General features: G+C 40.5%; 1 long non-coding RNA gene across 2 annotated transcripts; it reads right to left on the bottom strand.

Moving 5' to 3' along the window:
* Positions 1-280: 280 nt before the first annotated feature.
* Positions 281-27,462, bottom strand: LOC140639606 (uncharacterized). Of its 2 annotated transcripts, none has more exons than XR_012036268.1 (5): positions 27,114-27,462; positions 25,487-25,578; positions 10,277-10,435; positions 6,083-6,156; positions 281-417 (listed from the first exon to the last, which is right to left on the bottom strand). It is a non-coding gene; the product is annotated as an uncharacterized lncRNA (long non-coding RNA). The 2 variants fall into 2 exon arrangements; XR_012036269.1 differs by lacking the exon at positions 281-417 and adding an exon at positions 5,032-5,189.

Genomic DNA, 27,462 nt, shown 5'->3' with positions numbered 1-27,462 from the left:
TATCTGTTCCTCTGAACTCTTTTTTTTTTTTTTGACCCCTCAGGCAGTGTTAGATTCTATTTTCAGTATCAGTGAGGATGACAGAACATGAGAGACTCCTAATTCTGGGAAATGAACAAAGGGTAGTGGAAAGGGAGGTGGGTGGGGGCATGGGGTGACTGGGTGATGGGCACTGAGGGGGGCATTGATGGGATGAGCACTGGGTGATATGCTATATGTTGGCAAATTGAACTCCAGTACAAAAAATAAATAAATAAAAAGATTCTATTTTCATATGTAGCTTCCCTTTATTGCTTTTATTGTAATTGTGATTGAATAATTACATAATTTTTGTTCATTTCAGTGTGTCTTCTGTAGTGCAGTTTCCATGAGAACGGGGTCATGTTTGTGGCTGCATTCCTGAGGTTAGCATAGTACCTGGAACATAGGAAGTACATATCTGTTTAGTCACTCACTTAACTGATAGGCAGTGTTCTGAGTGTTTGGATACAGCAGTGAATAAACAGGAAAAAAAAAAAGAATGAACGCATTGAATTATATCTTATTGCACATTATGGTGGGACTTAAAGGCTAATATCATCTTATTGAGAGAGATAATGCTGGATTATTTACCTTATTAGTAAATTTACTTTTAAAGTTCTTAATTATAGAAAAGAGAAATACGATAGCCTCACACTATGAGTTCTGCCCTAGAAAAAAAAATTCTGAAATTCCCAGTAGCGTTTATAACATATGATTCTATTCAATAGCATTTAATTTGAAATTTTGTAGATTGCTGAAATGTTAATAGGATTTTGCCTAATTATTGCTTGATAACAGCTTAACATGTATCATTGCTAAGCACAACAATTATATCAATTTATTTAAAACATTTATTTTTCTGTAGTTGTTTGATTCCTGTATAAAATAAGAAGGGTACTTAGATTGAAAATTTCCTGTATGATGTCAATAACCTATTTATTTACCAGCCCAAACAGGATTCGTATGACTTCTGTATAAAAGAAGACGAGTAGGAGATTGGATCATTGACATGTCTAATCCTGGAAGGATAGAATAAGAGATTCGGAGGCCTTCTTCAATAGAATTTAAGGACAAGATTCAGGGAAGAGGCTGTAAGAGAAGCAAGCCTGCCTCCGTATATGTCTCAGTGTTAAGGACACGTTCTCAACAGATAATGAGTCTGGAGATGAGTAAGGTGGGGAGGATTGTGGAGTTAAGTGTTCTTATTCGTAACGGAAAAGGAGTCCTGGAAAGGAGAACAGATTGGCATCCAGAAGGAAGAGAGGCCTCACGGAGGAAGGGAAGCTTGTGGAGAGCAGTTAGGGATGGAGGTGGGATGGTAAGGATGGACTTGTACGAGATGCCTAGATGCTTCCTCATACTGTACACTCTTCCTTTTTACATAAGACACTATGTTATAATTCAGATTTCCTTCAGAGGAATGTATACAGAACTCTAGATGGTTCCCGTCCCATCCCCCACCTACTGTTTACCAAAACTCATGTTCAATTTTCTCTTTTTCATAGAAAATCTGAAAATTAGTTTGGCCTAAGGTAGTAAAACCATTGACTTTTACATTTGGAAAAGACCTGAAGAGGTTTCTAACTTAGGTAGACGGGCATTTACAGAAGGAAATGCCCGTCTGCCTAAAGCATAGGGATATTTATTCAACAAGTAAATACTGGGTAGCTCACAACACTGTACCACTCATCTCAGGTGCTAGGAACACACCTAATACACAAGCCCCCACCCTCTAGAGCTTATATTTTAGTGAACATGTCAGAATATAGAGAATATTTCCAAATAAAATTTGATTAATTTTGTGCAGTGAATGAGCAAATACAAGATCAGAAAAATCTGTTCCTGGCCTTTTCCTTCAGTGTAATTGCCTCATACACTGATTGTCATCATTTAATTTCCTTCTGGGTTAGTTTATTTCAAATACTCATGCTCACATATTGATGAGTTACTATTTAGGGTTTTTATTAAAAGATAATTTGATCTTTTAAGAAAAGATAGCTATAATTTAATAAAAGATATCTATTCTTAACAGATACTATTCTCCTTAAGTTACTCAGAGCTAAAACAGGACACACAGAGATGTCAAGTGACCATTTGAAAAGAACCACCTAGGCGAGTATTGTGATGATTTTAAGAACAACCCACTTGCAAAAAGATTTTTGGCTGTGCTGCTTGCGTGTTTGGGTTTTCCTGACTTTAAAAGGCAGTAGAGATGAAATATGATTTTGTTTTTATTGAGTTTAGACAAAAAAAGACAATGGACATCTTTGTATTGTAGGAAATTATTTTTAGAGTATCTGGAAGGGGCAAAAAAATATGTTTGATTTTCTGCATTTACTTTCCCTGTGTGTGTGTGTGTGTTCATATTTATACACTTCAATGTAGTCACATGTCAATCCTTTGCTGCCTTTAAAAAAAAAAAGATTTATTTACTTTACTTAGAGAGCAAGACAGCACGAGTGAGCCAGGGGAGGAGCAGAGGGGGAGAAGCAGACTTCCACTGAGTGGGAAGTCCAACGTGGGGCTAGATCCCACAACCCTGAACCGACCTGAACGAAATCAAGAGTTGGACACTCAACCAACTGAGTCACCCAAACACCTGATCCTTTTCTGGCTTTTAAGGCTGGAAGCTAAAGGAAGGAAAGGCAAAAGGTATCGAAATTATTTTCTTAAAATGATAGAAGTATGTTATTAACTGAGTATAGTTTCTTCTCTGGGACACTGAAAAAATACTTGTCTTTTCTAAAAGCATTTCATTTCTTTCTTTCTTCAATATACTTTTTTTATTTTGTAGCCTGTGGGCTATAGGTAGAAGGAAGGGTGGGCTAAAGAGAATGGACTTTTGTAGGGAAATGGTAACATCAGGGGCCCAGAAAACCACATTAGGCAGTAGGATTTGGCTTATGGAGGAGTGTGTGTGTGTCTGTCCACCATGCACCCTGCACACATGTCCTTTATCTCGTAGAATCAGAAAAATGACATCTGTTTTCTTGAAAGGAAGAGGAACAGATGATTCCAACAGGATTGGGAGGATGAGGGAAATATTATGACAGATTTGATCTACAGTCAAGTTTGTTTCTTTTCCTAGTCCAGAAAAAAACTAAGCCTGAAAAATAACAAAGGGAAAAGTTTTCCCTTCCCTAGCCCAGAAGAAAGTAAGTTGCAGAAACAACAAAATGGGAAAATGTTTGGAATGATGCCACTGTGTATTTGGCTCAGAGAGTATGGCAGACAGGAGTTGCTCATGTGTCCCACATTCTGTTTCTGCCATGTGGATGGTAAATAACACGTGCACTAGGAGTTCCTATTCTTGGTTCTTTCTTGAAAGCTGAAGGTGTGAAAACAATTTTTCCTCCCAAATGATCTTACCTGGGCTTACGAAATAAGATAATTGATTAATTGATTTTGACCTTTTTCTTTTCCCGTGTGTCTGAGGGTATGACTCGCTTCCCTTAGTGGCAATAATTTGCACCAGCTTGTGAGTCTTGAAAGAAGCCCTCTGGGTGATTTATTGAGTTATTGACATAAGTAGACCACAGTGAAATACATAAACATACTTGGGTTATGAAGCTTTCTGATTTTTTTTTTTTTTTTTTAGTTTTTGGTGTTTTGTTTTTTTATTACTGTGTTAAATAGACATAACATAAAGGACCCTGAGGTCATGACCTGAGCCAAAGGCAGACACCTACCGACGAAGCCGCTCAGGTGCCCCCCTGTTTAACCGTTTGCAAGCGTATAGTTCATTAGTATGAGATATATTCATAATGTTCCGCAGCCATCACCACCATCCAGCCCCATAACTCTTCCTGTCTTGTAAAACTCAAACCCATTCAAGAGCTCCCTGTTTCTCTACCCTCTCCCAGCCGCTGGAAACCCCCATTCTACTTTCTGTCTCTATGATTTTGACTATTTTGTCCCGTAAGTGGAATCAGACAGTATTTATCCACAAATCAAAACCACAATGAGATACCACCTCACACCGGTGAGAATGGGGCAAATTAACAAGGCAGGAAACAACAAATGTTGGAGGGGATGCGGAGAAAAGGGAACCCTCATACACTGTTGATGGGAATGTGAACTGGTGCAGCCACTCTGGAAAACTGTGTGGAGGTTCCTCAAACAGTTAAAAATAGACCTGCCCTACGACCCAGCAATTGCACTGTTGGGGATTTACCCCAAAGATACAAATGCAATGAAACGCCGGGACACCTGCACCCCGATGTTTATAGCAGCAATGGCCACGATAGCCAAACTGTGGAAGGAGCCTCGGTGTCCAACGAAAGATGAATGGATAAAGAAGATGTGGTTTATGTATACAATGGAATATTCCTCAGCTATTAGAAATGACAAATACCCACCATGTGCTTCAACGTGGATGGAACTGGAGGGTATTATGCTGAGTGAAGTAAGTCAGTCGGAGAAGGACAAACATTATATGTTCTCATTCATTTGGGGAATATAAATAATAGTGAAAGGGAATATAAGGGAAGGGAGAAGAAACGTGCGGGAAATATCAGAAAGGGAGACAGAACGTAAAGACTGCTAACTCTGGGAAACGAACTAGGGGTGGTGGAAGGGGAGGAGGGCGGGGGGTGGGAGTGAATGGGTGACGGGCACTGGGGGTTATTCTGTATGTTGGTAAATTGAACACCAATAAAAAATAAATCAGAAAAAAAAAGACAGTATTTATCCTCTTGTGACTGTATGATTTTACTTAGCAGAATGTCCTCGGGGTTCCTTGTGTTGTAGCATGTGTCAACATTTCCTTCCTTTTATGGCTAAATAATATTCCATAGCATGTATATACCACAGTTGCTTATTTGTTCATCCCACAGTGGACACTTGGGTTGCTTCTGTATTTTAGCTGTTGTGAGCAGTGCTGATACTAACATGGGTGCATAAATATTTCTATGAGATTCTACTTTTAATTCTTTCATGCTCACAAATGGAATTGCTGGATTCTATGATTATTCCATTTTTTCTTAAATATTTTATTTAAATAGGGTTCCTGAGTGACTCCGTCGGTGAATCATCTGCATTCAGGTCGTGATCCCGGGGTTCTGGGATCGAGTCCCTCATAGGGCTTCCTGCTCAGCAGGGAGTCTGCTTCTCCCTCTCCATCCTATCCTCCTCCCCGCTTGTGCTCTCTCTTCTTCTGTCTCTAAAATCTAAAAAAAAAAAGAAAAGAAAAAAAGAAAAGAAAAGATTTTATTTATTTATTTGAAATAGAAAGAAAGCATAAGCTATGAGCTGGGGGAGCAGTGGAAGGAGAGGAAAGATAAAGAGTTGGATGCTCACCCAACTGATAATTCTATCTTTAATTTTTTGAGGGACTACCATCCTATCTCCCATAGCCACTCTACCATTTTATATTCCCATCAACATGAGGAGAACAACAAAGTTTCCAGTTTCTCTATATCCTTACCAACATGTGTTATTATCTGTTTTGTTGTGTTTTGTTTATTATCATAGTAGCTTTGATTTGCTTTTCCCTGATAATGAGTGGTGTTGAGTGTCTTTTCATGTGCTTATTGGCTATTTTTGTGTCTTTTTTTGGAGAAATGCCTATTCATTTTCAATTTGGGATTTTTAAAATTTGTTATTCAGTTTTAGGAGTTTTCTATATGTTCTGGTTATTAATCCTGTACCAGGTATATGGTTTGCAAATATGTTCTTTCATGTTGTGGGCTGCCTTTTACTCTGGTGATACTACCTTTTGATGCACAAAGTTGTAAAATTGTTATGAAGCCCTATTTGTCTGTTTTTCCTTTTGTTGCCTGGGCCTTTTGTGTCATATCTAAGAAACATTGCAATATCCCAGGTTATGTAGTTTTATCTTTAGTCAGTTCAGATATTAAAATGTAACTCAACTTTTTGAATTTTTCAAAGCCCTTGTTCCTTTTTTTCTTCCAAATCTTTATTCAAATTGTAGGTAGTTAACATATAATATAATATTGATTTCAGGAGTAGAATTTAGTGATTAATCGGTTACATATAAGTGCTCATTTCAGCAAATGCCCTCCTTAATACCCATACCCCACCTTGCCCATCCCCCACTCACCTGCCTCCATCAACCTTTAGTTTGTTCTCTGTCTTTAAGAATCTCTTATGGCTTATTTCCTCCTCTTTTCCCACCTATAAATAAAATCATATGGTATTTGTCTTCTTCTGACTGACTTATTTCACTTAGCATAATACCCTCTAGTTCTAACCACATCATTGCAAATAGCAAGATTTCATTCTTTTTGATGTCTAACTAATATTCCATCACACACACAAACACACACACACACACACACATGCCGCACACATCCTTATCCATTCACCAGTTAATGGACATCTGTCAAAGCCCTTTTCCTCATTAATATTATTATGATATTAGTAAATATTAATAATAATAAACATGACTGATTATGTTATTAATATTACTTTTAGGTCCTAGGAATGAGGAAAATAAATAACATACATACACTTTATTTTAAAAATCAAGATGTTGGAAGGTTAATCTTTTGGTCTTTGGGCCACATTTGGGAAAAATTGATTTAATTATTCAAATTATCCCTTTTAAAGTAGAAAAAATTTCTTCAAGACCTTGTGTAATCGCTGTTACTTGCTGTAAGACAGTAAGATAAACTCCGTTGTTGCTGGAGAAGGGAGGTGGGAGTAATGTGGAGACCAGCACTTCTCAGCACAGCTCCACCTGAGTGAAGTCTCTAGAGGCAGCGTCTGGGCCCCCAGTTTTGCAAACCTTGAATTTTCCTTCTGTCAGAACACTAATGAATATGGACAACTGGCTCAGCTACCAAAACTTTCCAAAGACGATATACAAACTACAATACCAGGTGACTAGTTTATAAAGGAAAGATAGTCCCTTCCACTAACAGAAGTATTTATATCTGCCTTCACAGTCAACATGTTTTGTTTCAAGGCACCTAGAGAATTGAATTTTGGGAGCCAGGTGGTGGTGCAGAGAACATGAAATCATAGCAAAGGGAAGTGGACTTTGGACAGAGCTGTGCCCTGGGCTCTCTGTTGGCCTGTTTAGCACTATGCCCCTAAAAGGAGATTGCCACAGATCCATGCCATCTGATGCCCTTGCTTAGTGCTTTCTCCTGGAGAATATAGGACTCACACAGGTTGCTCTGTCTCTTTGGCTTTCCCATTAGCTGTATGCCATTCTGATCATTGTCACCTATTCAGAGTCTTTGGCTAGGCAAGTCATCGCTTAATTGATGAGGTTTCAGGTTGCTACTAAGTTATAATCCCACCTTACAAAGTCCCCCAGACACCCAGGTCCTCTGAAGTGCAGTTTGAAGAAGTCCCCTCACTTCTTGGTAATACATAAATGCATGTCTTAAGTCTCCAGGTGTGTAATTCCTGTTCTATCAGTAGCATTTGAAGTATTTAACACAGTTCATTATTCCCTCCTTTTAAAAACACTTTTCTTCATTTTGGAGGGACTTTAAAAATTCATTTATTACTGCATTATTGGAGGTAGATGTAAGGACTATATGAGATATTAAGGAAATGTGTCACTGTCATCCACAGGGTAAAGAAACTACATGGGGTTTATATTATGCTTGTTTGAGAGGCTTCATAGCACAAGGAGGGTAAGAGAAATTTATTAATACAGAATGCCTCTCTGGCTTGTCAGAGAGCATCTCCAGTCATCATCATCATCATCATCATCATCATCATCATCATCATCATTCTCCGGGGAATCTGTATCCTGAGAATATGGCATTTTGAGATTTGGCTGACTGGAGCTTACTGCAAACAGCTCAAATAACAATCTGCTTTCCACAGATACTAGGGAAATCATTATTATAAAACACAGGTCTCATTTTTGTATGCTGCTTCACTTTGTAGCAAGATTTCCATTTTTATTTGCAGGGTCATTTAGAAGAGTTCAAAGTGTACTTTTGATACCATTTACCATCTTGGTTTACTTATCTGGAAGTGACAGTGCTCTATTCTCCTGCCTTAGGAAGAAAATTGGTGAGAAACAGCTTTTTCATTCCAGGTATGGGATATAGCTGTTTTGAAAGAAATACGGTCTCATATTGCTATTATGGGTTCAGGATTGACTGAGATCCCTGTCCTGCCACAATGTTTTCTGCAAGTCTCAGGAGTCGCCTTATTACGAAAATGTTAGTTCATAATATAAAATTACAAGTTTTATGTTAAAAATATAAATTAGTTTATATGTCCATAAATTTGAGGGGAAGAGGTCCCTCATGCAGTACTGCTTTCCCCATTTTGTGGGGTGGTGTCCTGAAAGTTACCTGAGAGCAATTTATCATCTGCGTCACTAACCAACATGGCAGGGTGGTCATTATTTGGTGCGTTACTGCAGTGTTTGCTAGGGAAGTTACCTGTTCTTAGAGCTAAAGCTACTGAGGAATGTACTTAATCTAAGATTAGCCTTTATGCTTGCTGTCTCTAGGATATGGCCACAGTCACAGGAACCATTAGTAATTTTTTGGAGGGTTACTCTAGGGTACTTATGACAAACAGCTAGAAGTCTACATTTATGGAAAAGACTGCTAAGATTCCAAGTAATTTTGTCATGGAGGTGGAGTACTAATTAGGAAACAAATACATACAAAATTCTAGCTTCCACAAACGGAGAGAAAACAAGAGTAAAACATCACATCACCACTGCTAATTGGTTTTAAGTGTAATTGTGTCCATTTGATGAGGTTAATGTCTACAACCAAAGAAAATTGTAAGTTATAAGTACACGAGAAATAGTTTATCTTCTAAAGAAAAGTGACTTAAAATCAATCCTGTCTAGAGGTGGCTTTCAAGTCAACCAGTATATAACAAGTAAGTATCTATTATAGGTGGGATCCAGAGAGGACTGTATCTCTGTATTTTTTTCTGTTTTATGATTAAATCTACTTGCCAGTCATTTAAAATTTTTGATTTTTGGTTTATTCAGCATGTATGTATATACTGCCTCATATACATGTCTATGACAGTGGGTGGGAAGGCTCAGCTCATTTTCGTGGAACAGAATGGTCATTAATGGTTGGATATCTTTCAAACTGAGTCTGACTCAAGTTAAATAACAGTAAAATAAATAAATAAATAAATAACAATAGTTAATATTAACCAAGAGAGATAAGTACATGCCAGAAGCCTCTTGAAATAGTCTGTCCTGAGAAAAAGAGAGGTAATTTGATAATATGTAAATCCATATCCTTTGGGAATGCTTAGCTCTCATTTTCTCAGGAGACACATTAAAAGTCAGACTCTGATAACATCTCAGTACCTGGTGTCATTAGCTCAGGTCTTGCTGTTTATACATGGGTGGCTCATATACTGTCTTGCCCTTTGGGGCTACACTCATGGCGCTTTCCACTGCCTTCCTCTTTCTTCTCCACTTTACCTACCTAATTTCTATGTATTAAGAGTCTCAGCTTAGAATCACTTTCTCTAGGAAACCTTCTGTCTTAGTCAGGATTCTCTGGAGAAACAGAATCAATAGGATATGGATATCTATATATCATATATATATATATGTCTGAAGTCAGATGCTTAATCAACTGAGCCACGCAGGCACCCCTATAATTCCTATTTTATTTAGCTCATCTGATTGATTTTAGAACCATGGAAACCTAGGGGCAAAATGAACATTTTATAACAAAAAAGTGGAGTCCAGGGCACCTGGATGGCTCAGTCGTTTAAGCATCTAACTTGATCTTGGGGTCCTGGGATGGAGCCCCATGCCGGGCTCCCCACTCAGTGTGGGGGGTCTGCTTCTCCCTTTGCCGCTTTCCCCTGCTTGTGCTCTTTCTCTCTTTCTCTCAAATACATAAATGCATTTTTTTAAAATGGGGCCCAAGTTAATGTTGGATAGATTTATTAGCTAATTAGTGCCCAAGCTGGAAGAGGGATTCATGTGTCCTGATGTCTAGTGTCCTGATTCAACAGACATCAAGCACATGTTATATATCTCCAGGTACTGTAGTCAATGGCATATTTTGGTTAAAATAATTTTAGAATGTATAACAGTTTTGTTGCAGAAGTCACTGTCCATTTCAGTTGTAGAAAAGGAAATATTGAGATATCAAATATTATTCAGGCCTATATCGTTGTACAATTCAAAATTCAATCATTTTGTCATGGCTCTGCCTTAGTTATTGATAAAATTATATTTGCTCTACTGTCTGCTACTAGGAACTGTTCCTTTAGTGAGAATGCTTTAAATATCTTTACTTAACAATTATTTAATTAAATAGAGACCTACCTAGTTGAATTACATTACATCCCTTCACTGTCTCTTCTTTTTGAATAACGAAATGAGGTAATTTGGATATGACTGGACTGGAGATGTATTTTATTTTGAGGGTGTGCATTGCCTTGATTTTTTGTTGTTTCCACCTCAAATAAGGTTTGACACACCAAACTGTGAAGAAATAAAGGAAATCTTGTTTTTAACTTTATTATTATTTCTTAAATACCACAAGTGTCGGTAAAACAAACTTCATTTGGATCAATATCCTCACTCACCCCACACCTTCAAGAATAAGTACATTTTACTTAAACATACATACTAGAGAGTCTGGAATTGAATTTAAATAAACATTAATTCCATTTTCCTTGATTATATACAGTGTCTCCATGACATGAAAGGCAAAACATGGGTAAAAAAAAATTGCCATTTAGTTTTTTTTTTTTAAAGATTTTAGTTATTTATTCATGAGACACACACACACAGAGAGAGAGAGAGAGAGAGAGAGAGAGAGGCAGAGACACAGGCAGAGGGAGAAGCAGGTTCCAGGCAGGAAGCCCGATGTGGGACTTGATCCCGGGACCCCAGGATCACACCCTCAGCTGAAGGCAGACGCTCCACTGCTGTGCCACTCAGGCGTCCCTGCCATTTAGTTTTTAAAATTTTGCATTTAGTTACTGTAAGCAGTATGAACCACAGCTTAAAATATTTGCTTTTCTTCTGGCTGAACCATGGGCCATTGTATTATTGACAGCAAATACTTTGAGACTAAATATCAGAACTGTCATTCATTTGGGGAATATAAAAAGTAGTGAAAGGGAATAAAGGGGAAAGGAGAAAAAATGAGTGGGAAATATCAGAAAGGGAGACAGAACATGAGAGACTCCTAACTCTGGGAAACGAACTAAGAGTGGTAGAAAGGGTGGGGGTGGGGGTGACTGTGTGACGGGCACTGAGGAGGGCACTTGATGGGATGAGCACTGGGTGTTATTCTATATGTTGGCAAATTGAACACCAATACAAAATAAATTTATAAAAAAAAGAACTGTATTTCTGTTAAACGCGTATTGGTTTGGCAACTGACAACAGGTCATTGAAGTGCTTTGTGGTGTGAGTTGTAGTAGTTAGTATCCAGGCCCTTCTCCTGATGAGGGGGTCTGTCACAGACCCCAGAGAGAGGAGAACATGCCTCTCCTTGCCCAGTTCCTGAAGATGGTACAGGCCACCATCCCTGGGGTCAAATGAAAACTTTGGGCTCCAGCTCAACTATAGCCTACTTTTCAGTTGACAGCCACTAGTCTTTTTTTTTTCTTTTATTTTTTTAACTTAAATTCAATTTGCCAACATATAGTATTACACCCAGTGCTCATCCCATCACACACCCTCCTTAATGCCCATCATCCCAATAGCCCCATCCCTCCCCATACCTCCAGCAGCCCTTGTTTCCCAGAGTTAAGTGTCTCTCATGGTTAGTCCACTAGTCTTTAACAACAACAGCAACAAACAAAATGTTAAGCGCCTTAGAAGATTTTTGGATGCACATTTCAATACATCATTATCAAAGATGAAAGAGAATTTATGATATCAGACCTCCTTCAAAACCTGTGTTTATCCTTAAATCACTTTTTAAGAAACCAACAACCTGGGAATGAATGTTTTCATTCTAGCCTTCCTATTGTGGTTACTGGAACAGGACGCCTATGTGATAATGAAACTGAGAAACCTTTTCATTCCTAGAATTTCCTGTTGGGAGGGTAGTTTTCTAAGTACTGTGTGGCACTGGCTAGTTACACAATACATTGGATTTTACTGCCAACTATTTGTTTAAGAAGGGTGTGAGAGGTTTGGGCCACCAGGAATGTGAAGTCAAAGTTAACTATGACGTCATCTTACTGCCTGTCACATTAATAAACTGGACCCATAAGCAAATACACTGTATATCAAGCTTTTTAAAATTAACTCTGATAAGTCAGCCATAAAATAATTAGCTTCCTCTAGCACTTACATAGATATGATTTGGGGAAACTCTTTTTCGTTCACGGGACATGTTTCGAGGAGGAAGCGTGACCCCCAAAGCTATACCCACAGGTGAATGGACATGTGAGAGAGGTTTCTTTGGTGATTGCAGGGGAGAGGGATTGGTACCCACAGAATGTTTAAATCCCCATACATGGCTGAGAGTTAATTCCTCAGAATCATGTGCAACCTGCTGGGATTCAGGCCCTGCTGTGCGGAAAAATGTCTCTCATCTATGCTGTTTTTAGAGCTGTATTTAGAGACCATTCTATATAGTTCCCTTCAGCCACGTATCTCCTCATTTAATAGTTGTAACCACCAGGAATTTCTTAAGTTAATACCTAATTTGTCTCTGTTAAGACAGTTTCTCAACCTCAGCACTGCTGACATTTTGGGCTGGAGAATTCTTTATGGAGTGCTAGTGAGACTTGGCACGGTACTGCTCTGTACAAGGTAGGATGTTGAGCAGCATCTCTGGCCTCTATTCACTATATGTACTCCTGCCCCAGTTATGACAACCAAGAATGTCTCCAAACATGACCAGATATTCCCGAGGGGGCATAACTGCCCCTGGTTATGAGCCACTGTTCTGAGGCAAAATAGAATATCAGAGAAAAAGGTCTTAGCTAATATCTGGTTTCTATTTTTTCATTTCCCATATGACTGTGATTTACTTAAGATCTCATGACTCCTGAGTCTCAGAGATGCCTTGGGTTTCCTAATGTTTTAGTTTCTTTTTGTATCATAGCATGCTTTCTTGGTTTGGGTTTAGGATACCTTGACGCCCCCTGAGGGGCTTGTCCAACTACACGGGTTCTGTTAAGGCATAGCCACTGCTTAGTAGCCTGTTCCATACCATGTCCACAAAATCTGTAGTTATCCTGAAGTATCCACTTGTACATCTTGTTTTTGTCTTTTCCTTTCAAGAAGCACCCTGAGATGTGGATTTGTTTTTGTTTTTGTTTTTGTTTTTTTGTTTTTTTTTGAGATGTGGATTTGAATAAAAGTGGCTTATTAGAGGGGTTCCTGGGGGGCTCAGTGATTGAGCATCTGCCTTTGGCTCAGGTTGTGATCCTGAGGTCCTGGGATCGAGTCCCTCATCGGCATCCCTGCAGGGAGCTGGCTTCTCCCTCTGCCTGTGTCTCTGCCTCTCTCTGAGTCTCTCAGGAATAAATAAAATTTTTAAGAAAAAGTGGTTTATTAGGAAGTGTTCTCAGGAAAAATCAGTAGGGCAGTGGGGAAGTGGACAGGGAGAAGGAAACCAAGTACCGGTACAATAGCAGGCTGACTTCCAGGAGAACCAATTTTAGCTCAGTCTGACAGGAGAGCTCTGGAGAGAGTGTAGATCGTATCTCAGAAATTTCCATATCCCACACAAAAGACCTGGAGTATCCACGCTTCCCTGCCAATCAGTCATTGTTTATGAGAGAGTTTCTCCACCTGGATGCCACTGACGTTTTGGGGCTGGCTGTTTGTTCTGTGTTGCGGGAGTCCATCCGCAGCATCCCCGACACCTGCCTGGCAGCTGCCAGTGATCCCCCAGGCCCCTCCCCGACCTGGAGATGGCAACCAAAAAGTGCCTCTAGACAATTACCCCCAGCTGAGAGCCATGGGTTTAAGGGTTGCCCCTGGGGAGGTATGCATCCCCGGGAACTTCAGGCTATGGGGCAAAATGGTGTCTGGCAGCCCGAAAGCAGCCCACAGGTGGCAGGGGTGGGGCGGGAGAGCACTGCAGGTGCCTGCGTGCAGAGGGGTTACTGAGCCAGTGGACAAACGCACTGCGCTGACATCATCTCCTCCACGGACAGGAACTCGGGAAATTTCTACTGAGCAGTTGGAAGGATCCAATACAAAGGCCCCATTTTCTTTCAACGGCGTGTGCTAGATAGTGATTCACTCAAGTGTGACCGTCTCACCGCCAGCAAGTCCGCAGCAGTGCTGGAGTCACCCTGCCGTGGCCACCATGCTCCTGAACAGGCAGGGCTCCACTGCAGTCCTCCCCTGGGGCTCGCTTTAATCTATGTACAGTTGCTTTGATCAGAAATATGATCCAAGAAAGAGCTCAATAACTTGGAACCATTCCTGCAAGACTGGAGTTGCTGATTTGTGTTTACTGCATCACTGTGTTTTGGCTGTAGTCTTGGACATAGTTTCTTGTTTCCCTCCTCCTGTCCTTCTATTAAGTTACTCAACAAGTGTTTATTGAGTGCTTACTAGATGCCCAGCACCGCTGGGAATGAGACATTCCCAGCAGGATCCCTGCTTTCACTGTAATAGAGGAGAAAGACAAGAAATAAGTTGCATTTCCAAGAGCAGGGTTGCCTGAAAATGGCCATGAGTCCTCACTCTGGGTTTTCTGGATAATGCGATCTGGGGGTCCCCTTCTCCCAGTAAGAGGGGCCATGCACAATTCTTATAGGACTGATGGTTTTGTCTTCCCAGCAGAGGTGATTGCAACATCACTGGGAAGCTGACATTGTCAGACAACTCTAGTAAACAGCCTGCTTGCCTGCCAACATCCTGCTGCCTGGCACCAAGGGGTTTGTACATGCCCTTAATGTGAAGGCTCTGCAAACAGGGGCCCATTGTCTTTTTACTAAAAGGAAAGCCCAGTAGTATAGTGGTTCCTGTAGGAAGAAGGCAAGATACTTATATCTTTTCTTCTAAACATTGTGAAAGTTAATCCTATGAAGACCTAGGGGAAGAGCCTTCTCAGCAGAGGCAGAATATGGGAAACCCCTGAGGTGGAGAAGAATTTGACAAGTTTGAGGAACTGAAAGAAGGCTAATTTAGGTGTAGAGAGCATAGTGATTGAAGGAAGGAAGGATGAAAGTGGAATGAAACACAGGTGGAGAAGTTCAAAACACGGGTGGGATCAGATCATAATAAATGACCTCACTGGCCATGGTTAGGAATTTTTATTTTATCTAAAGTATACAATGGGAAGCAGCTCATTAGGTTTTTAAAACATAACCATTGTTTATATATGAAGAATGGTTTAGGACAGGAGAAGCAAGATCAGAAACTGATGTAGAAATCTAGTTGAGAGATGGTGATAGCTTTGGGTAGGGTGATGGCTCTGTAAGTGGAAATGAGTGTAGAGAGCTAATATCAACTTTGGAAGCATAATCCATTGGACAAGTTGGCCAACAGGAGGGAAGGGAGAGGGGGAGAGTCAAGGATGACTCCTGAGCATTTGACCTATGCTGCTGGTAAATGCTGAGATTAGGGTGTGTGGGCAGAGAGGCTGGGAGAAGAGAGATTTGTAGGACAGGATAAAGACTGTCATTTTTGTTGTGTCAAATTTGAAATGTGAGCTATCTGAATAGAGATTGAAGTGGGCATCTGAATATAAACCAGTTAGAAGTTTGGAGATGAGGTCTAGGCTGAAAATGGATATTTTGGAGTCATTGGCATACATGTGAAATTTAAAAGTAAGAACCCAGGTAAGTTTGCCGAGGGAACAAGTATAGACAAAGAGGAGTCCCAAGGGACTGAGCCCTGAGTTCTCCAATATGAAGAGGACAGAGAGGCGAGGTGGAACCAGAAAAAGTTATTCAGATGATGGACTATCTCCAATGCTTTGGGTTAATGTAACAAAAATTAAAACTGGGGGTTGAAAAGAGAAAGGAACACCATGACTTGTCCTTTCTGTTCATCCTTGATACTAGAAGGAAAATTACAGATCATGAACACATACTTGGGCAATAGAATTGTACACAGTATTCAGTTATACAGGGTCATCCCAATGATACAGAAGAAGACTCTGTTAGTTCTTCAGCATTTTCATGCAAATGAAAATACATCTGAGAGTTCTAGGAAATCTTTCCTATGCCAAGAAGACCAGTTTTGTGCTTCTCCTGTGTATATGTGACACCATCCTCATCAGCACATTGATAAGTAAGGTTGTATGATGGAAAGAACCATCAGGAGTTCACATGCTGTGCCCTCTGCCTTCCACTCCCACCCCCATACGTGCACAACTCTTCACACGAAGGCCTCCTCTCATCTTTTAGTTTAGATGTCATCTCAAAAGGAATTCCCTCAAAAAGGACACATCCCTTACATTCTTATTCTCTATCAAAGCACACTACTATTCAGGATCTCTTCTCAATTTATCCAGTCATTTACTAATTTTGGTTTTTCTCCTCCCATGGATTATAAATTCCATGAATGCAAAGGCATGGCAGTATGTCATTCCAGTCTGCACATATTTGATATATACTTTGTGAATGAATGAGTAAAATAACTATAAAAAAAGTTTTGAAAATTAATGATAAGTAGAGACATAGTTCTTTCTTTCTCCCGCTACACAAAGGTCAATGTCTCACCGCGTGGAATTGTTTTTCATTGTTACTTTTTGGTATCTAGGTACGTGACAATGCTTGCCGCCATCTCCAACTTTCTCAATTTCTGTTAATTTCTTAAGATTTATACTATATCTGCCCACCCTTCTGTGGACTGCCATAGCTGCTGTTCACCACCTGTAGTTCTGCGCTTGCTCACCTTTTAAAACAACCTCGGCCTTTAATAACCATATTCTTCCAGACTCCCTCTTGCCTGCCGTCAGCTTGCTGCTTTGCATTTCTGGTGCCTACCTCCAACCTGTCCAGCATATTGACTTCCAGTCCCGAGGTACATTCTGGGGCCTGTGCTCTTTTTGGGAGCCCCCAGGCACTGTATTGATTTGAAGACCTTCGGGAGGGGGCATTGAGAGCTGGGCCTAGCAGTGACGAGTGATGGGATAATCAGCTGTTACTTGGCTGATATGCCTGTGCTCTTCCACTGATAATTTACCCATGCTTTTTTTGGAGGCGTAAGACTTTGGCAAGGACAGAAGCATTTGCTCTGGAACTTCTCCATTCTATGGATGTCTGCCTACAGTTTTTCACTTTCAGAGGAGCTTCAGCTGTGATTTTTTTCAATAAGATCTTTTGCTTGGATTATGTCTGGGCCTACTCACTGCAATCTTAGTTATTTAAAAAATCTTAAATAAAACAATCTGCCTTAGTTATGGTCTTACCCTGTTAATTTTTACTTTTTACCATAATGATCTGATGCTATTTTTAAAGTATCTGCCTGTAGTAGACATTATCAAATATGTTGCATTGCCTAGACCCCCTATGCCTAGGTGTGGGATGTCCTCACACAGGAGTCTTGGTGTGAAATGGAATCCCAAATCCCACATCATTGGTATCTCAGTCTTCAGCTTGGTCCCATGCATATGACCTAGGCTTGATCAGTCAGGTACATTCACATGGAGTTTTGAACCTGGAACCTGTACTGCTGAGAAACAGAGGCAGTGGAGAATCTTAGCAACATCTAGTTTCAGAGGCAGTACCCAGTACCCAGTCCCAATGGAGGTTGTGTGATAAACAGTAGGTGGACAGTGGTTGGGGTTGCAGCTGCAGCCATGTGCTCATGAATTCTTCTATGACTTGATACTTGGCTATGATCTTGGCTCCTGTGAGCCTTTCCAGCGTTATGAAAGGCCAACGATATCCTTTCAGTTGACTCCTATTTAGAAATCAGCCAGATTCAGTTGCACCTAAGAATGCTATTTTCTTTACTGATTTGTCTTCATATCATTCCTTCTTGTACTTCTTTTTTTTTTTAACGATTTTATTTAAATGAGACACACAGAGAAAGGCAGAGACACAGGCAGAGGGAGAAGCAGGCTCCCTGTGGGGAGCCTGATGCAGGACTCGATCCCAGGACCCTGGAATCACGCCCTGAGCTGAAGGCAGATGTTCAACCACTGAGCCACCCAGGTGTCCCTCTTCTGGTACTTCTGATTATTTTTTCAAAAGGACCTTTCAGAAGGTCATTTCCTTTCTTGAAGTGCATATTTTAGAAGTTCTCTTAATGTGGAGCTCTTGATAGTATAGTTGGTCCTTGAACAATGCAGGAATTAGGTGCCCTGATCTCCTGCACAGTTGGAAGTTTGTGTATAACTTTTGTCTCTCCCACAACTTAACTACTAATAACCTCCTGTTGGAATGGATGCCTTTCAGAAAACATAAACAGTTGAATAGCATACATTTTGAATGTTTTATATATTACATACTGTATTCTTAGTAAGCTAGAGAAAAGAAAATGTGATTTAGAAATTATAAGGAAGAGAAAATAACACAATACTGCCTTGTATTTTTTTTTAAACCCATATAAGCAGTTCAAACCCATGTTGTTCAACGATCAATTGTAAGTGCTCTCTGTTTTTATATGTAAATGACTATTTCACTCTCATCCTTGAAAGATTGTTTTTCTGGGTAGTTATTTTTCTTAACACGTTGAAGCTATCTTTCCCTTGCTTCCTGGCCTTTATTATCACAAAGAAAAGAATTGTCTTTCTAATTATTTCTTTATAGATGATCTTTTTTCCCCTACTTTTAAGTTCTTCTTTTTAAGAACTGAAGATTAACTGATTGGGAAAGTCTAGAAATTACTAGGAATATATTTTCCAGTAAATTTCCTAATAGTTATCTTGTTGTAGCTGAATATCAACTCAAGGAGCCAAGGAGTCCTCCCTATCTGTAAAATTCATTCAGTCTGGGGCATCTGGGTGGCTTAGTTGGTTTAGCATCTGACTCTTGGTTTTGGCTCAGGTCCTGATCTCACTCATCTCTCTCAGAAGTCTATACTACCACCACCATCCCCCATAGCTGCTGACTCTCCATCAAACCCTACCCTCCTCTAAGACTCTAGATTTAAAACCAGTGGGCAAACATTATGGAAACAGCCTAAGTGTCCATCAACTGATGAATGAATAAAGACTATGTGAGATATATATAATATATATATCTCGAAATATTACTCAGCCATAAAAAAGGAAATCTTGCCATTTGCAATGACATAGATGGAGCTAGAGTATCATGCTATGAAATAAGTTAGCCAGAGAAAGGCAAATACCATATGATTTCACTCATATGTGGAATTTAATAAAACAAAAAAGCAAAGGAAAAAAGAGGCAAAGTAAGAAACAGACTCTTTTTTAAAAAATATTTATTTTGGAGAGAGAATGAGAGAACAGGGGGAGGGGCAGAGAGAGAGAGAGAGATAGAGAGAGAATCTCTAGTAGACTGCCCCTGAGCAAGGAGCCTGGTGTGGGGCCCAACCCCACAACCCTAGGATCATGATGTGAGCCAAAAGAGTTGGATGCTCAACCAACTGAGCACCCAGGTGCCCCAAGAAATGGACTCTTAACTATAGAGAACAACTAATGGTGACCAGAGGGAAGGTGGATGGGGCGATGGGTGAAATAGGTGATGGGGATTAAGGAGTGCACCTGCTGTGATGAGCACCAGGTGTTGTATGGAAGTGTTGAGTCACTATTTGTACACCTGAAACTAATATTACATTGGATGTTAAATAACTAGAATATAAATTAAAACTAAAAAAATAAGAAAATCAGTAGGTGAGGATATAATGAACTGAGCCCTTTCAAATTGAATGATTGTAACAGATCAGCAACTGTAGAATCAAACAACTGCAAGCTGTGGGAGGCTAACGGATATGTCACACTTGATGAAGAAGCACTAGAAGCACTTCTGGTAAAACCAAGAAAGAGATAAAGATGAATCCATCACAGTTATCTTTGTTCTGGGCTTATGGGCCATTGCAATTAGACTGAATTAGAAATAAATGGTAAACAACAAACATTTCAAAAGGAGATCAGGGGATCCCTGGGTGGCTCAGTGGTTTAATGCCTGCCTTTGGCCCAGGGCGTGATCCTGGAGTCCTGGTATTGAGTCCCACGTCAGGCTCCCAGCATGGAGCCTGCTTCTCCCTCTGCCTGTGTCTCTGCCTCTCTCTCTCCATGTCTATCATAAATAAATAAATAAAATCTTTTTTTTAAAAAAAGGAGGTAAATCATCAGAAACACACTGCGGGTCACTGGAGGGGAGAGAGGTTAGGGGATGGGTAACTGGGTGGTGGACAGTAGGAGGGCATGTGATGTGATGAGGCTCTGGGTGTTATAGAAAACTGGCGAATCACTGACTTCTACCTCTGAAACCAGTAATATATTATATGTCGATTAATTGAATTTAAATAAAAAAATATATAAAAGAAAAAAAGAAGGAGATTAAATCAGTATTTGCAGACCCCAGGAATCAACTAAAAGGGCAAGTGGTGGGAAAATTCAGTAAGGTCACCAAGACCAAAAGCACAGAAATAGAACTTTATATATTCAAACAACAAACAAAAGTAACGGTGAAGAAACAATCTCATTGCATAGATTTGAAAAAGATAAAAAGAAAGGAATAGACTTAGCAGGAAACATGAGGAGTATGTGAAGAAAATTGTAAAACAACAGAAAGAATAAAAAAGGGACTTAAAAGAAATGTAAAGGCATTGCCACCTTTAGGCAGGAAAACTTAACATCTGCGCGATATCAATTCTCCTCCCATTGATCCAAGTGACCACAGCGGGGCATTTTTGTTTTTGTTTTTTGTTTGGACAAACAGGCTTCAGAAATCATGAGAACAAAGGAGTAACAATTACCAGGGAAATTCTGAAAAGTGAAGATTAATGAAAGGATACTAACTGTACTGAAAATAGGAACGTGTTCTGCAATAATAGTAACGAACTGCTGGCACATGAGCGGGTCAACAAAGGAGTCCACTAGAGAACCCAGACACAGACCCAAATATACACAGCAATTAACTGAAAGTCTCTTTTCAAAACAGTGGAGAAAAAAGGGATTATTCAGTAAATGATGTTGTGACAACCGAGTAGCCATCCAGAAAAAAAATGTTGGATCTGTACTGCAGATATTATACTGAAATGATTTCCAGATGGATCAAAGAAGTCACATTAAAAAAAATGAAACCATGAATTACCAGAAGATAAACAAGAAAATCCACTTATTTAACTACAAGGGGAAAAAAAAATCATGTCACCAGAAAAAGAAGTCAAAAAGACAAAGGACGGTGACTTTTTTTTTTTTTTTTTGTAATTTAACCTCACAAAGGGCTAATCAATTCCCTTCACCTATAAAAATGCTTATAAAATCAGTAAGAAAAAAAAAGACCCAACAGTCCATGAAAAAAAACAAAAACAAAAAAAAACCCAGGCAAAACCTATGACAGTTTAGAAAAAAGGGAAGAATGTAATATGAGAAGAGCAACTGCGCCAACAGCGCGATCTTTTCCTCAACGTGACCGTGACCGCGCTGGGCGGGTGAGGGTGCAGACATCGGCCCTCCTGCGGCTCAGGCGCGGTTCCCCAGGGCCCTGATGGCAGGAGTGGCCTTGTAAAGTTCTGGAGCACCTTCCCTTCAACCGAGCCATGTCACCCTGAGAAATGTACCTTACGGCCACTTCCATGCGCATCCAATGTTGTGCGTGCCACGCGGACAGGGATACTCTTGGGAATAGAAAAAGATTGGAAATGACTGACTGCCTGTCTCGGTGGCAGCCGGTTAGGTCAAGTGTGGTGGGCCTGGCGGGTGGAAGGAAAAGCAGCCACTACCAACGAACAGGACAGCCCCAGGGACAGGTGTGCTGTCAGGCTGGGAAACACCAGGCCCAGCAGGATGGGAGTAAACTGTGTGCAGTGAGGTCAGGGCACATGTCTGTGCACGTACACTCGTACCCTTGTAGACTGGGGCAGAGAAATAGCACTAGTATCCTCATCTTTCAGATAAGGAAACTCAGAGTTACAGAGGTTAAGTGACTTTTTAGAATAACACAGTTATGAAAAAAAAGAAAGAAAGAAGAAAGAAAGAACAAAGAAAGAAAGAAAAAAAAGAAAGAAAGGAAGAAAGAAAAAGGAAGGAAGGAAGGAAGGAAGGAAGGAAGGAAGGAAGGAAGGAAGGAAGGAAGGAAGGAAGGAAGGAAGGAAGAAACCCCATAGCACAGATAACAATGACCATAGCATAAGTGAGAATCCCGGCGATGGAGGCACAGGGTTCCTGGTCCTCACTAGCACATACTGTGTCCAGTGGGGAGGAGAATACTACAGTCTCCTTCCAGTGCTCGCCATGGATGGCCCCAACTGGATGGCAGGTGGCTGAGGACACCCGAGTCCCCAGCAAGAGGCAGCTGCCGGCGAGGCTGGAGGGGAGCCTCAGGTGGGGTGGCCTGAGGCAGGGAGAACAGAAGGAGCCGTTTCCCAGAAGTTGTTAAGCATCTTTATCCTTGTTCTAATATTTCATCAAGTGTGACCAGAGATGAGCCTGTTCTCATTTTTCATGCTAACATTTCAGTCTGTATACTTGTGTCTTTCATTTGCTTTGAGGAGACGCTGACTCATCATTGCCCATTGTCTACACTGTTTCTCCAATGACTTTACCATTTTTAAAAGTTTGTTTTGTTCTCTTGATAGTTTTCCTTCCTCTTGTCTAGGACCCTTATTATATTTGTGGTCAAAGCTATTTTCTCTTAGCTTGAAATTTATCTTTATTTCTGAGATTATTTTGTCTTTTTCTTCCATTTCCTGAGTTTGGTCAACTCTCATTTCACACCGTCCTGGATTTTTTTTTTCCTTCTGTTTCTGTGTTATTTCAAACTGATTATCCAAGGTGATTTTTGTTTTAATGAGCAAATTCTTGTTTTAACATTTAAATTCCAGTTGGAGTGCTCTGTTACAGTTTTCTCTCCTTTGTACTTTTTGTTTGTTTGTTCCTTTTGGCAGGGAGAGCATTTTCATCTGCTGCAACGTTTGGATTCTCATGTTCTGTCATTTAATGGTTTTGTAGGATGTTGCCTGCCACTTTGTGTTCATTTTCAAACACATTTTATCTGGACAAGCCTCAAGTAGGGGGTTAGTGAATTGAGGGTCTAGCTAGGTTTCTTAATTCAGAAGCATCCCCTTCTGTTGTTTTAGTGAAGTTCAGTTTTGAAGTAGAAGGAAACTTTTTTGAGACAGGGTCAGTGTGTTTCCCAATTCTGTGGTGCTCTTTTCTTTCTGTAAGACCATTAGTTTCTATGGCTTTCTTTCTTCTCTCCACCATCACACACCTGAGAGACTCCTCCACCTTCCACAGCATCTACCCTCTTCTTCAGAATGCTGCTCTCCTAAAATGGCACAAGGACGTTCAAGCCAGGGCTCTACTCTGTTCTTAGCATTCCTCTTCTGTTAGATAGGACTCTAGGAGAGAAATGATCTATTCTATACCTGGAATTAGTATTGTAATAAATGTTAACTGGCATTTAATAAAAACTTGAAAAAAGAAAAATAACACTTCAAAGACACTGTCACTCAATTACTAAGTACAAACCTTATTGGATTTTAATTTATACAAGTATAACCGATTCTAAGGATGAGATAAGTGGGGAAATAGGAACCATGACTGGGGGATGCCTGGGTGGCTCAGTGGTTTAGCACCTGCCTTTGGCCCAAGGTGTGATCCTGGAGTCCCAGGATCGAGTCCCACATCAGGCTATCTGCATGGAGCCTGTTTCTCCCTCTGCCTATGTCTCTGCCTCTCTCTGTGTCTATGAATAAAATAAATAATCTTTTTTAAAAAAAGGAATCATCACTGGATAGATATCTTGTTCTTATCTTTAAGCATGAAATGGTATTGTGGTTTTCCTTAATTAAAAACTCATTTTCTCTAAGGAATATATCCTGAACTGTATATGGATGTTTAAGATATCTTCAGGATATTCCTGGAGAAGAAAGATGACTGGGTGGGTGTATTGATGAAATAGGACTGAAGCTAGGTGACGGATACAAAGGGACTAATCATACCATTCCTCTTGCTTTTCCTAATGTTTGAAATAACCCATAATAAAACTTTTTTTTTTAACTGGGAGAAGTGTTAATCTGGGGTGATCAAAATGTCCTTGTTATTTTATTCTTTGAATTTTCTGAGTCTTTAGATTTTCTTATATGAAAGGATGAGCTATGTATGTCTCTGGATGGGGTAGGCTTTGAAATCTACCTGGTTTCTGATGGAAATCACCAGCAGGGGAAAATCCTGATAAATTGGATTGCATCACATTTGAATGACTACATCCAAGCTCATCATAAACCAATGAAGTGACAAATTGGGTTTGATATTTGCAGTAAATATTGCAAGAGATTATTTTTACCATTTCACAAGCAAAACACTATGATTCCAGTAGGACATGGTCAGGAATACCTCTGGATAATTTATAGAAGAAAAAAAAAGGCTAAATAGCATATTGTAAATGCTCAGTCGAACCAAAATACTAAAAAGTGTATAACAATGAGATACTTTAAAAAAAAGATTTTATTTATTTATTCATGAGAGACACAGCGAGAGAGAGAGAGAGAGAGAGAGAGAGAGAGAGAGAGAGGCAGAGACCCAGGCAGAGGGAGAAGCAGCCTCCATGCAGGGAGCCTGATGTGGGACTCGATCCCGGGACTCCAGGATCAGGTCCTGGGCTGAAGGCGGCGCTAAACTGCTGAGCCACCCGGGCTGCCCAAGATACTATTTTTTTGCCTATCAAAGTATTATAGATCATATCTCATTTTCAGTGCTTCATTTTCTGGAAAGCAATTTGCTAACCTGTCTCAGGAGTCTTCGGTATATTCATATCCTAAGAAAATATTTTATTTTTTTATTTTTGTTTTAAAGAGAACTTTTATTTTTTAAAAATTTTTTAAAATTTTATTTATGATAGGCACACAGTGAGAGAGAGAGAGATAGAGAGAGAGAGAGAGAGAGGCAGAGACACAGGCAGAGGGAGAAGCAGGCTCCATGCACGTGGGATTCGATCCCGGGTCTCCAGGATCGCGCCCTGGGCCAAAGGCAGGCGCTAAACCGCTGCGTCACCCAGTGATCCCAAGAAAATATTTTAAATGTAGGGACAGATATTTGTTTAAGATCATTTATTACCATGTTATTCATAACAGGAACACCGAGCACTGCTGAGTGTTTTAATGCTTAAATGCTTAAATACATTGTGTGTAGGGTCGCCTGGGGTCAGTCAGGCATCTGCTTTCAGCTCTGGTCATGATCCAGGGTCCTGGGATCCAGTCCCGCATTGGGCTCCCTGCTCAGGGGGGAGTCTGCTTTTCCCTCTGCCTCTGCCCCTTTCCCTGCTTGTGCTCTCTTTCTCAGGTAAATAAATGAATCTTTAAAAAAAATGTGTGTGGTTATTTTAGATATGTAATTGTGAAAACTTCTGAGAGAACACTTGTATTACATGAAAAAATAAGAACAGTGACCAAAGCTGTATACAGAAGGAATCCTACGATGAAATATATAAACATGTAGGGAACAGACCGAATACGTACGTCAAAATGTCAGCCGTGGTTCTCTTTGACTGAGGGTTTAATGGCAATTAATTTCCTTGTATCTGTATTTTTCCAGTTTTGCATCTTGAGCACTTTCATGGCCAGAAAAAAATTACGAAGAAAAAAAAAGTCAAAGTCATCCTTCTTCCAATAAGCCCCTCCCCTGGCTCCCAAACCTCCTAACCAGATAACTCAGTGGCTGTCTTGTGTTTTGGGAAAAAGAGCATCTTTCACTGTGCTGTTAAGGTCAATAATCTGCCATGAGAGTTCTCTTGGCTGGTACTCACTTGCATCAAAGTTAATTCATCAGTAAGTCTGACTGAAGCAGATTCTTATCTTCTGGGGAAGGAAAGCATCCCTCAAACAGGAGGAAGCATCACATGAGGACAAATAGGGCAGGGAAGCAAAGGTGTTACTGGGGAAAAGGAGGGTGATGTCACCTGCTTCATCATCTTGAGCACTGTTGGGTGAACAACCACCACCCTCCTCTCACTTTCCTATTTTGATGCAGATGCAGGGAAGCAGCTTCTCCTAGTGTGGCTGCAATCACCACCACTTAGAGCTGGCTTCCAGAGGAAAACTCCTTCACCCTTTGTAGTCAGAAACAAAAAGAAGGAGCCCCAGCCCCCTTCTGATAACTGAGGGTTTTTAAAAAAGATTTTATTCATTTATTCATGAGACACACACACACACACACACACAGAGGCAGAGACACAAGCAGAGGGAGAAGCAGTCTCCATGCAGGGAGCTTGATGTGTGATTTGATCTCAGGACTCCAGGGCTGAAGGCAGGCGCCAAACCACTGAGCCACCCAGGGATCCCCTGATAACTGAGTTTTGGTTACAGTTCTGCACATTATTTCAGATTGAAGAATAACTTTTGGTCAAGGTCAAGGTCACAGGGAAAGGTAAGAGAAAGTATTTCTTTTTTTTTTTTAAAGATTTATTCACTTTTATTTTTAAAAAATATTTTACTTTTTTATTCACAAGAGACACACAGAGAGGCAGAGACACAGACAGAGGGAGAAGCAGGCTCCCTGCAGAGAGCCCAATGTGGGACTTGATCCCAAGACCCTGGGTTCAGGACCTGAGCCAACAAAGGCAGATGTTCAACCACTGAGCCTCCCAGGTGCCCCATTCACTTATTTTGGAGAGGGGCAGAGGGAAAAGGAGAGATAGAGAGGGAGAGAGAGAATCCCTCCCTCTGTAGAGGGAGAGAGAGAATCCCCAGCAGACTCCGGGCTGAGCCTGGAGCCTGAAGCGGGGCTCAGTCCCAGGACCCCAAGATCACAACCCCAGCCGAAACTAAGAGTCAGGTGCTCAACCAACCAAGCCACCCATGTGCCCTAAGGAAAGTGTTTCTTCTGCAGGCTCTTCCAGGAGACGTGAAACCTATAGACAAGCAGATTCTCTAAGGCCGCAAAGGGTGCCTGTAGGAGAGCTCAGGTGTAAAACAGGTTTTATCATCATAATTAAAGAAATTGCTAGCTCCTGGGACCATTAATCATTCGTCAGGTACTTAGAAGTCAGAGAGGTTCAGCCTGGGCTTGGGAGCTAAAGGCAGCCTAAGTAGGACATTCACAGAAGGATGAATCTGGAGAACCGACTGGGACATCACTTGCTCTTACCAATTCCCAAGTGTGCACAACTTGTTCTCATCTTTGTGCTTTGTGTATTTACTCATCCTGCTCACTCTGTCAACAAGGTGTTCTCCATTTTTTAAAGTCCCAGACTTCCTTGAAGACACAGTTATGAAGTTCTCTTTGACATATTTTCTTCTCTGAAACCTCATTGGATGTAGTTGACATTTCTTTTTAGCATATATGGGTTTCCTCAGGGACCCAGTAGTCCTGTAATGATTTATGGATTTTGAGACTAGTCATAGGTAGATTTCTGAGCCTTTCTGGATGGATGGATGAAAGAAGGTAGGTTTGGAGCAACTCCAGCTCTTAGATCTTTAAAGAAAATGGCCTTTGG

The sequence above is a fragment of the Canis lupus genome, chromosome 9 (assembly GCF_048164855.1).
Source record: "Canis lupus baileyi chromosome 9, mCanLup2.hap1, whole genome shotgun sequence".
NCBI lineage: Eukaryota > Metazoa > Chordata > Mammalia > Carnivora > Canidae > Canis > Canis lupus.
The sequence above is the reverse complement of the archived record's forward strand: the minus strand, read 5'-3'. Positions and strand labels throughout refer to the sequence as shown.